Below are 12543 nucleotides of genomic sequence, written 5' to 3'. Positions count from 1 at the left end.
GTATCGATAAACCACATCTTCTTGATCCATTCATCAGTTGATGGACACTTTGGCTCTTTCCATGATTTGGCTATTGTTGAGAGTGCTGCTATGAATATTAGGGTACATGTGCCCCTATGCATCAGCACTCCTGTGTCCCTTGGGTAAATTCCTAGCAGTGCTATTGCTGGGTCATAGGGTAGTTTGATTTTTAATTTTTTGAGAAACCTCCACACTATTTTCCAGAGCAGCTGCACCAGTTTGCATTCCCACCAACAGCATAAGAGAGTTCTCATCCCTTCACATCCTCACCGGCATCTATAGTCTCCTGATTTGTTCATTTTAGCCACTCTGACCGGTGTGAGGTGGCATCTCAGTGTGGCTTTGGTTTGTATTTCCCTGATGATGAGTGACATTGAGCATCATTTCATGTGTCTGGTGGTCATCTGGATGTCCTCTGTGGAAAAGTATCTGTTCATGTCTTCTGCCCATTCCTTCACTGGATTGTTTGTTTTTCAGGGTGGAGTTTGGTGAGTTCTTTATAGATTTTGGATACTATCCCTTTATCCAGTATGTCATTTGCAACTATCTTTTCCCATTCCATCAGTTGCCCTTTAGTTTTGTTGATTGTTTCCTTTGCAGTGTAGAAGCTTTTTATTTTGATGAGGTTCCAATAGTTCATTTTTACTTTTAATTCCCTTGCCTTTGGAGATGTGTAGAGGAGGAAATTGCTGTGGCTGAGGTCAAAGAGGTTATTACCTGCTTTCTCCTCTACGTTTTGACGGTTTCCTGTCTCACAGTCAGGTCTTTCAAACATTTTGAGTTTACACTTGTGTATGGTGTAAGAAGGTGGTCTTGTTTCATTCTTCTGCATGTTGCTTTCCAGTTCTCCCAACACCATCTGTTAAAGAAGCTGTTTTTTTCCATTGGATGCTCTTTCCTGCTTTGTCAAAGATTAGTTGGCCATACATTGGTGGGTCCAATTCTGGATTCTCTATTCTATTCCATTGGTCTATGTGTCTGTTTTTGTGCCAATGCCATACAGCCTTATGATTACAGCTTTGTAGTAGAGGCTAAAGTCTTGGATTGTGATGCCTCTCACTTTGGTTTTCTTCTTAAATATTACTTTGGCTATTCAGGGTCTCTTGTGGTTCCATACAAATTTTAGGATTGTTTGTTCTAGCTTTGAGAAGAATGCCGGTGCAATTTTGATTGGGATTGCACTGAATGTGTAGATCACTTCAGGTAGTTTTGACATTTTAACAATATTTATTCTTCCAATCCTTGTGCAAGGAATGTTTTTCCATTTCTTTGTGTCTTCAATTTCCTTCATAAATTTTCTATATTTCATCATACAGACCTTTTACATCTTTGGTTAGGTTTATTCCTAGGTATTTTTTGGTTCTTGGTGCAACAGTAAATGGGATCAGTTTCTTTATTTCTCTTTTGTTGCTTCATTATTGGTGTATAAAAATACAACCGATTTCTGTACATTGATTTTGTACCCTGCGACTTTGCTGAATTCATGTATCAGTTCTAGCAGGCTTTTGGTGGCGTCTGTTGAGTTTTTCAGGTAGAGTATCATGTCGTCTGCGAAAAGTGAAAGTTTGACTTCTTCTTAGCTGATGTTAGGACTTTCAACACTATGTTAAACAACAGTGATGAGAGTGGACATCTGTCATATTCCTGATCTCAGGGGGAAAGCTCTCAGTTTTTCCTCACTGAGGATGATATTTGTTGTGTGCTTTTCATAAATGGCTTTTATGTTTAGGTATGTTCCTTCTATTCTGACTTTCTTGAGGGTTTTTATTAAGAAAGATGCTGTATATTGTCAAATGCTTTTTCTACATCTATTGACAGGATCATATGGTTCTTATCCTTCCTTTTATTAATGTGATATATCACATTGATTGATCTGCGAGTATTGAACCAGCTTCAGGGATCTTTTCTAACTAGACAAGGGAAGTGGCAGGTGTTCGGGGCTAGAGGGGCAATAATGTGATAAATGTTTTGCAACTTTAAGATCCTTTTTTGTTGACTCCACAGTACTTATAGTAAGGTTTATATTTTATCTTCCTGTACCTTGATGAAACGTAGGTAGTGAAAGGTGTGTGTATATTATCAACTTGCATACATTCGCACAGTTTTATAAATATATATTATCTCTCAGTATGACAAATGAGTTAATATTTGTGTGTATGTATAAGGGGGCAAGGGGGGGGTGGGGGTAGCTAGAAAATGCCACCACTAAGAGCCCACTGCCACCTGGTAATTGTATAACGTAACTGCAGGAAAAGTGGAAAAAAATAAGCTATCTCACGTGACAAAGTAATCTAGTGGTCTTGGAAGAAAAAATATATATATAAATAAACCTTTCCCCCCAAATAAGTAAATAAACAAATAACCCATACTTACTAGTGCGAAATCAGTGATCTTCGATAATGTGTTACTATACATTATACAGAGCGATAGGTTACGTAGATCGAATTTTGTCAGCACTCCTGTTTGCCAGTTCTTTGCTGCCCTTTGAGGCTAACTTAAGTTATATCAGCCTATATTAAACGTGTCTTTTTATTCTGATGCTTTGATATCTGGGACTTTGTTGACCATGAAGAGATTGCTCCTCCAAGGGCTAGCCAGTTCCTAGAGAAGAGTGAAAACCTCACCCACCTTCCTTCCATAGGCAGAGCAACCAATCCAGAGCCGTACCTCTTTTACTGGGCTTTATTGGGTATATAGTGGGCTGAGCCACTATTTACCTGCCCTAATCACCCCAGAGCCAATTGCCAGATAACTAGAGACAGCTCCTCCACCCCAGAATTCACTGGAATTCATTCCTACTAGCCAATCCAAAGTCTCTTTCTCCTGCTTACTTGTTTCTTCAGGTGGAAACAGCTCTGTTTTCCCCTTATTCCCTCTGCCTCCTGACTGATGCTGGTGCTTCTCCGTATACCCCCACCCCCATGGCATGGCATAGCCCTTCCCCTTGGGAACCCTCAGTAACAAATTATCCTCATCTCTTGCTCTACTGGCCTCACCATACTGAATAAAAACAAAATCTACATCTTCAAATACAGCCCTATGAAAAACACAAACAAGCAAACAAATAAAACAAAACAGAGCTTTAAAATGTGTAGGCTCACGAAAGCTGTGTTAATGAGCGAAACATTATGATTCAGGTGTTTGAGAGATGGTACTGATAAGACCAAGGTGATACTTCAATCATAGGAAAAGTCAATTCTTTTGCTCTGACCTCAATTTGCCAAATATCCGCACTGCAAATTCAGTGATTTGACAAATATTTATTTAGATCTGCCATGTACCAACTAGATCTGTATAAAACCATCTTTCTATTTAAATTCAAGTGAAATCCTTACACAAGCAGCTGAAATTACCACAGCCGGGATAGAAGAACAATTCACCTCTGGTGGGCCATGACCACCTGAGTTAGTACAGATGCACAGTGTTTAGGAGTGTCCTTATGCACCACCTGGGAAAGAGGGGCACACCAGACTGCTTTGGGTTCCTTCCAACTAATCTGTAATAATTAGTCCTCTTCATAAACATACAGCTTTTTACTTACACGTAAATATGCTAATAGAAAGGATGTCTTCACAACATAAGTATCTTTGAACATACCCATGGAGTTGTCCCAAAGTTAATTGGGGGTGGGGGGTAACATTGTTTCCTTGGTGTCATTTAAGTCATTGTGTACTTTTATACTTAGAAAACTTCCCCAACCTGGCTTAGCAGTTTAGGAACCTGAGACCTAGAAAAATAGTGGTTTATTTACAACTAATGGCTGACTGGGGATAGAATCCCTATTGGATTCCCACTGCATTCTGCTCAAACTAGTTGTGTGGTTTAGAGCACATCAACTCACTTTCCTAAACCTCAATTACTCTTTCGGAAAATACGGATAATAGTATCCCTGCACAGCTTGTTGTATTATTCAAGATGTGAAAAGTGCTTTGTAAACTGTAAAGTAGGAAATGAACAACGTATATTATTAATAGGATCATTAAGCTGACAGAATAAAAGGACCAGATCAATAGACGGCTTGGGTTTGTAGTTCTACCTTCCCTCAGAAGACAGAACCCATGTTCTAGAAAGACACTGGGATGCAATGCTCTGACCAGTAGCCTATGGCTAATGTAGAACCTCTGTTTGTAATTACGGACTCGTTCTTTTTGGCCACTGTGTAATCCCGGGATTACTTTGGGAATCTTGATTGAAAAGCTTTTAAATTATTTAATCTCCTTTTGCAAATATGTGTTTAGTTACAGAAGTAATACATGTTAATTGCCAACTTTCAGTATTGCAGAAATGCAGAGAGCTGAAGTGATCACGGCCCCCCTCACCTTCCACAGCGCCAACCCCCAAAGACAGCACTGTTATACACATATTGTTGTTAAAACATAGAAATGGGATCGAGTCATATGTATAGGTTATATACATGTATATATGCCCTTTGGTGTGTTTTCTTCAGCAATCTATGGATTATGGACATGCAGAATGGCTAAAATCAAAAGCACAAGAAACAAGCGTTGGCAGGGATGTGAAGAGAAAGAAATGTTCATGCGCTGTTGGTGGGAATGCAAACTGGTGCAGCCATCATGGAAGACATTATGGAGGTTCCTCAAAAAATTAAAAATAGAACTGTCATATGATTCAGTAATCCTATTACTGGGTATTTACCCAAAGAAAACAAAACACTAATTCAGGAGATATAGGCACCCCTATGCTTGCTGTAACAATATTTACAATAGCCAAATTATGGAAACAGCCCAAGTGTCCATTAATAGATGAATGGATAAAAAATAGGTGATACACACACACACACACACACACACACACACACTGGAATACTATTCAGCCATAAAAAAAGAATAAAATCTTGCCATTTAAAACAACAGGGATGGATTTAAAGGATATAATGCTAAGTAAAATAAGTCAGTCAGAGAAAGACAAACACCATACGATCTCACTCCTATTTGTTTAAGAAACAAAACAAATGAACAAAGGGAAAAAAGTCGACAAACTAAGAAACAGACTCTTGACTACAGAGAACATACAGATGGTTACCAGAGGAGAGTAGGGTGGGGGGATGGGTGAAATAGGGGATGGGGATTAAAAGTACCTATCTTGATGAGCAGTATAACACTGTATGTTAACTATACTGGAATTACAATACAATAAAATAAAAATTTTAAAAATATATGATGGACATCTATTTTCATGTAAGGCTGCCTGACCGTTTTTCACAGCTGCATAATACTCCACTACATGACTGTGTCATATTTTATGGCCCCCTCCCATCTAGGTTGTTTCCAGTTTGTCATGCCTATACATGATTCCATCATTCACTTCATGGTGTATGTATTTGTGGGCACTTGTTTGAGTATTTCTGTAGGATTGATCCTGCAAGTCAAAGGGTAGACCCTTTGGGAAGGCTCAGAGGACCCCGACTTGTATGTTTTCATTTTAAGTAACTGCCCTGACTTTCATCATTTTTTTCTACCAGCTATGCCTCCAGGCAGATGATTGTGCACAAGGCCGAGGCTGATGCAGTCTAGATGGTGCGGCACTAGAATAGAGTCCGTTGCATAAGAGAGGTTATCTGGTGTGCTCTGCAGAGTGACTCACCCTCACATCATGTGCCTCTCTCCCTGTCAAACTCCGCATTCCTGCCGACTCAAGGCATCTGTGTGTATAATGAAACTCTTGACAACACCAGCCTAGGGTTGCTTTAAATATACCAAGGAGGTCATGTCACAGTTAGTGAGCATTCATAAATAACTTCCTAATGAATAAAAACAAGAGGAGGCCGAAACTCCCATTCTGCAAGAAGGTCAGGCTCACCCTCTCTCCATTTGGAGATGGAATATGGATCTCTCATCAACCAGGCGAGGACCTGGCCTGCCAAGGCATGGTTCTACCCAAAGGCTGCTCCCAACCCAGCCTCCCTCAGCTCCCACAGTCCCAGCCTGTGCATCTGAACTCCAGCTTCTGGGAAAATGCTGGAACAGATCCCAACTTTCGGGGTTATCTTCAGCTTTGAGACAATATTTTCCGGAGTCCAATTGTATTACTGAACATTCATGGACAAATTCCTAATGCCTCCAATTTTCCAGACCAACTGTAATTCACCTGTTACATTTGGGCTTGCAGCTATTTTATAGTTTTCCTAAATGGAAATGTTTCTTATGGTCAAAGTTCTCCCTGGTGTTCAAAAGCAAAATTGGTTTCCTATAAAAACTTGGCATCGGTATCATTAATTAACAGAAAGCAGAATGCCTCTGTGTGTTTACCTCCACAAAGTGTATCCATGCAATGCATTTCTTTCCCAGAGGCATAGTTTATTCTCATAGACCCCAAATTAAGAATGTATTAAAAAATATAAATGCACGTCTTTCACCAGCAGGGAAGTTTTGAGAAGTAGACTAATATATTTCATGAAAGGACATCAGACACAGGGGTGTGAACATTAAATAGAGCTTCTCACTATGAGAAAGTATATTATGTTAAATCATTCACTTTATCTGAGGCTACTTTTCTGTGGCTTGATCCAATTTGCCCGACAATGTAGGACAGTCAGTAGTTGTTCACTGGCCAGCTTTATGTCTGATCCAACTCGTTAGTGATGCAAGGTAGGGGGGTGTGTGTGTCTGTGTGTGTATGCATACACACTCGTGCATGTGTGATTTTATTCCTAGATATAACCATAAACTCTCATAGAACTTTAGAGCTTAAAGTTAGAATTCTTCGAGAAAGACTGGTGCTGGAAAGTAAGACCACCACAAAACTTCTCTGTGTGGTTTCTCTTCTGTTGGCACAATTTGAGTCATCAAGCAACTAAACCCATGAACCATATTAAAGTATTAGTCACATTTCTATATGCATGAGATGATTTAACATCATAATGACTTCTGGGTACGGCCCTGAAGTCTGGAGCCACACTTCATATTTTTGCCTCCGTGACTTTTATAACTAGGTGAGGGACGTGAGTAATAACGATAAACACTAGACTTTTGATAAACACTTGCTGGTGTTAATTAGAGTTGATCTCTCCCCTCTACTATTTATATTCTGTGATTGAGAACATAAAATATTTGAATTCAAAAATCCCACTCAGAATCATTCAGGCTTGTCACTCAGAAGAAGCAGGAGGCACGGTGGGACTCACAGTCGAAGGAAATGGCCTTGTTGGCAGCTCTCTTTTCTTTTCCCCTTCTGTTGAAATCAGGGCCTGAGCCAAACAGCGATGCCATGTGTCCAGGGAGCGCCGAGTAACATCAATTCTATTAAACTGAAAATGGGACAGAGCCCAGACTTCGGCAGGCAGGCAGGAGGCTTGCTGCGGCCTTGGCAGCAAAGGGCAGGCAGGAATGGGCATCGCGAAGCAGAGTGGAAGCCAGGCCAGCTGCAAACTGGATGCTTCTGAGTCCAGTCCAACAGGTGCACGCTGTGAGCCAGGGGGAGGGGCCACAGGGCCCGCAAGATGCGCGCTTCCTCCTGCCCGTCTGCTGGGGCCCTGCCTGCCCTCGGTGCTCACCGGCCGTGCATTTCAGCTCCGTTTCGACCTGGGCACCTCGTGCATCTGGTTTCGTTGTACAATGAGCCACCCCTTCACCTCCGGGCTTATGACATTTCTTCTTCCTCCTCATTTGAAGGTGCTTAAACCGCTTTTCTAGAATCGTGAGCATCATACCGCCCTCTCAAGCCTGTTTCAGGTCTTTCTCCCATAACTGCCCCCCCCCCCCCCCCCCCCCCCCCCCCCCCCCCCCCCCCCCCCCCCCCCCCCCCCCCCCCCCCGCAACAGAGCCTTCGGCCCAACATTCCCAGATTACACTTTGCCCTTGGCTCTGGCCTTAGAAAGAGTCAGACCCAGGCCCGAGGCACAGCTGTCAGAGAACTCTGTGAAGTCAGCCCTGGTTCAGAGTTTGGGGACACACGGGAGCTTCAGCCCAAAGGGAAGAACCCAGCAGGGAGAGATTCTTAGGGAAGCATCAGCTGTGATGACAGGCGGGAGGTGGCTGCTGGGTACTGTGTGATAAGGTAGAGCTCAGGGCTAACCCCAAGCCCAGCATTTGTGGCCATGTCACTAGCCCCCTGGACTGAAATGTGAACTAATTCCAAAGGTGAGGTCTCCTGCCATGATTGTGGAACTGAGGTGGACGTGAGGTTAGAATTGGGACTTTTTTTTTTTTTTAATGTGTACTTATTTTTGAGAGACAGACAGACCACAAGCAGGGGAGGGGCAGAGAGAGAGGGAAACCTAGAATCTGTAGCAGGCTCCAGGCTCTGAGCTGTCAGCACAGAGCCTGATGCAGGGCTCGAACTCATGAACTGTGAGATCATGACCTGAGCCGAAGTTGGACACTTAACTGACTGAGCCACCCAGGAGCCCCAGCATTGGGACCATTTTAAAGCCAGCTTTAAGGAGTCAGGGAGGATGTAGCCAAAAGAAAAAAGATGACCACAAGAAGTGATAAGGCTACTTCTTAGAGGAGACACAGACTTTTTTAAATGACTGTTTCTAGTATCAGAAACACAGAGAGAAAGATCTTTTATTTCTGCTAACAACAATTATGTTTGAGAGAACTTTTAGGGAAAAGAAAGGTGGTATAGTTACCAGTTTTAAGTTTTCCAAACTTAAACAGAAAATAGTTATGATCGTAGCTATAAATGTACTCACAATCCAAGAGCATCTACTTATGATGGGCCCGCACCTTGCTGAAGGAAAAAGAATACATTTCCATTTCACAACTCACCAGTCCCAAGTTAGATGACAACTCTCTCAATAGAGGAGGTAATTCAAAGGCAGGATTCAGGCTAGGAGAGGCCTTCTGGTTATAAGGTAATATCTGAACTCACACACCCAGCTCAAAAGGTATCCTCCCAAAAGCGTATGTCAGTGATTTCATTCTCCTCGCTGTATAATCTGATTTGCCACTATAAGTCAATGCAGTAATCACAGTAGCGGATACTTAAATCTATGCTTCAAACCTGGATAATTGCCCAGAAGTAAAATGCATCCAAGGATCCGATATTCTGACATTTAATAAAAGTTTGAATTATATTTGCAGTCTGCTGTGATTTAATTTTCTTGAGTTCAATATTTAATAAAACAATAGAAAATTATTACAAATATCTTGTCCTATTCGAAAACTACTGGATATGAACCAGGTTCTGGGTTGAGGCTGAAAGAGATTAAATCCTGACTTAGCCACGTAGTGGTTGTTTGACCAGCAAATTACTCAACCTAGTGATCCTTCAGTTTTTTGCACCAGCAAAGCAGGAATTATCATAAAATCTACTTACCATGGCTGCTGTGAGGATTAATGAATTATTACAGACAAAGAGTTTCGAGCACGGCTGGGCACACAGTGAACATTCCACGTAAGTTAACCAACTTTATTATTTTTTAAAGGGGAACAAGGCTACTCACCCTTCTGATTTGCTTGCTTGCTCCTTTGTTTCAAATAACTATACAAACACCTGCATGTTCTCCCAGTTTATTTCAAACATTCTCCCGAATAAACTCCCTTTAGAAAGAGATGAGTTGGGGGCGCCTGGGTGGTTCAGGTCGGTTAAGCCTCTGACTTCGGTTCAGGTCAAAATCTCCCGGTTAGTGAGTGCGGTTTGTGAGTTCGAGTTCGAGGAGGAGCCCTGTGTTGGGCTCTCCGCTGTCAGCACAGACCCTGCTTCAGATCCTCTGTCCTCTTTCTCTGCCCCTCCCCCACCTGTGCGCGCTCTCTCTCTCTCTCTCTCTCTCTCTCAAAAATAAACATTTAAAAAATAATTTAAAAAAAGAGTTGGACTGATTGCAGACTTCAGCACGGGGAATCTGAGATTGTGTGCCCTGGGAATACCAGTAGTAACACATTTGAACCAAACAAGATGACTTTAGGACAACCTTAAAAACTGTCACAGGGGGCGCCTGGGAGGCTCAGTCAGTTAAGCATCCAACTTCAGCTCAGGTCAAGATCCCACGGTTCGTGGGTTCAAACCCTATGTGGGGCTCTGTGCTGGCAGCTAGCTCAGAGCCTGGAGCCTGCTTTGATTCTGTGTCTCCCCCTCTCTCTGACCCTCCCCTACTCATGCTGTCTCTCTCTCTCAGAAATAAATAAAAAAACATTTAAAAAAAACTGTCACAGACCTCTGAATTCCAAATGGAAGACAATTTTCACAAAGCTCAAGGAAAGAAAAACACAGTGAACAAAGTAACACAGCTTGGATTTCTGGTGGGTTGCTTAAATGAGGTTAGAAATGAACCATGGACTTGACCCTGAGTTAATAATGTATCCTTTCTTCATGCACACTGGCCCTATATTAGAGCAAAGTGCTTGTGAATATAATGCGAGCTGGGACAGGTATTTTGCTTCATTTTTATATAAAATCTTGTTGAGGGCTTTTGTTTTTCTTTTTGCATCTCCAATTATTTAGGTAGAATAGGAGAAAGGGTAACAAGAACACATAATAATAGTAAATTCCATTTATGGAGAGTCTAAATGTACCCATCTCTATGCTAAGCACAACGTATTTAATCTGATAAGAAGTCTGGGCTGTAGCTATTACTATTGTACTAGTTTCACAGATGGCGAAATGGAGCACAGAAAAGTTAAGTGGGGTTTTCGAGATCACACAGCTAAAAGGCAGCTGGCATCGCTTTATCCGATTCCTCTTAACCAGTGCACTGCATTAAACTCTCTTAAAGCTACAAAATATCAGAGACTAAAAGAACCTTACGTATTTTACAGTAAGGAAACTGAGACTAGAGGTGCAAAGTGCCAGGCCAAGTACCACCTGGTGCCTCAAAAGCAGAGCCTGGGCCTTGAACTTAAGATCCCTGACCATTCAAAATGCTTTCTCCTGTACCTAATCACTTCCTTTATAATAATAACAGTCCTATTCCAACTTCAGTAAACCTCTGTCAATCCCCTTACTGAATGCTAAAAAGAATTTCCCTTCCAAAAATGACTTATGCTTGATCAATTCTTTTATAATCCAAAAAAAAAAAAAAATGTACCACAAAATAAATCCTACAGGTCAGTAGTCTAAGCACTCATTTTCTGCTGTTGTTTCTCCTGCCTTTAAAACTGCCACTCGGGGCGTGCAGCCTGTCACGGGCTCTGTTCCAGGGATCCAGGCTGATGAAGGCGAAGAAAGGGAAGAAAAGACAAAGTCCAAATCTATTTTCACAATCAGATATGGCATTCGCCAGATGATTGCAAAGTAATGGATGTGAGTGACACCGATTACCTGATGAGGGCTAGCATCTTAACTAAGAGGCCCATTGTGTCCAATCCATTTGTTAAAGAGGCCCACACTACTCCGGCCACGTGATGATGAAGGCATTGTTCACCCAACCAGGCATTAGGATTGATGTTTAAAAAAAAAAAAAAAGACACCATATAGGCAGAATGCAAATCTGATCACAGCAATGAAAATACTCTTTTTCGTTTACAAGGAGATGCTACCCCAGCATATGTGCCTGCCGCTTTACTCTATTAACGCCGTAGCGGGGGCAGGCCCCATGCTCACTCCCCTGTTAGAATCTAGGGGTGTCTTCCCAAGAGAGGGAGGGAGGAGGATCCAGTTTAGAGATATACGGGCAAGGGCAATGGACACATGACCGATGCAGTCTCTTTAGAACCACCAGCAGAGTCTGCGACAGAAACATCCCCATTTAAAAAGCACCCCCTTTTCCCTTAGTTTATAAGGCAAAACGTGGATAACTCTTGAACCTGGGGGACAGTTATTGGGGGTTTCTTATTCTATTCGATTTTTGTGAATTTGAAACCTTCACATCAAAACTTTTTTTTTTTTTAGGGGCGCCTGGGTGGCTTAGTCGGTTAAGCATCCGACTTTCTCTTAGGTCATGATCTCGCGGTTCGTGGGTTTGAGCCCCGCGTCCGGCTCTGTGCTGACTGCCAGCTCAGAGCCCGGAGCCTATTTCAGAGTCTGTGTCTCCCTCTCTCTCTGACCCTCCCCTGCTCACGCTGTCTCTCTCTCTCTCTCTCTCCTAGAAACAAATAAAAAAATATTTTTAAAAAAACCTTTTTTTTTTTTTTTTCTTAAAGTAATCCTTTCCTGGGGAATAAGCCTCGTAAAGCCTTGTCTCGGTGAAGACGCCCATCCAGGAAGCAGGGAATAACAGAGGGCACCGGACTTGAGCTCAGAAGCCCACTTGGGTTCAAGCCCACTTGAACCTCTAGCAGTCAAGCTACCTCTCTGGCCACACAGCCTTCCCTGACTCACAGTCTACTTTGTATTCTCCTCTCCATTTGCTCCCGTCATACCCCTGATAGTTCTCATCGTCTCCATTTCTTTTGCTTTCTTCCCCACTCCCCCAGGAAAACGAGAACTCCTTGAGAGAAGCGGTCACAAGCTTTCTGACGTTGAAGTACCAACATTAGCACAATGCAGACACGTAACCAGCACTCGATAAATACTTGCTCAGTCAAGGAAGAAAGCAACTGACATTGATTAAGTACATATTTATTACTACCCACCTCCTCCTGTTGTAAAGATTATGCGAGCTCACTTAGCACAGTGGCT

This window comes from Hyaena hyaena, unplaced genomic scaffold (assembly GCF_003009895.1).
Source record: "Hyaena hyaena isolate Hyena2069 unplaced genomic scaffold, ASM300989v1 scaffold_388, whole genome shotgun sequence".
Taxonomy (NCBI): domain Eukaryota; kingdom Metazoa; phylum Chordata; class Mammalia; order Carnivora; family Hyaenidae; genus Hyaena; species Hyaena hyaena.
The sequence above is the reverse complement of the archived record's forward strand: the minus strand, read 5'-3'. Positions refer to the sequence as shown.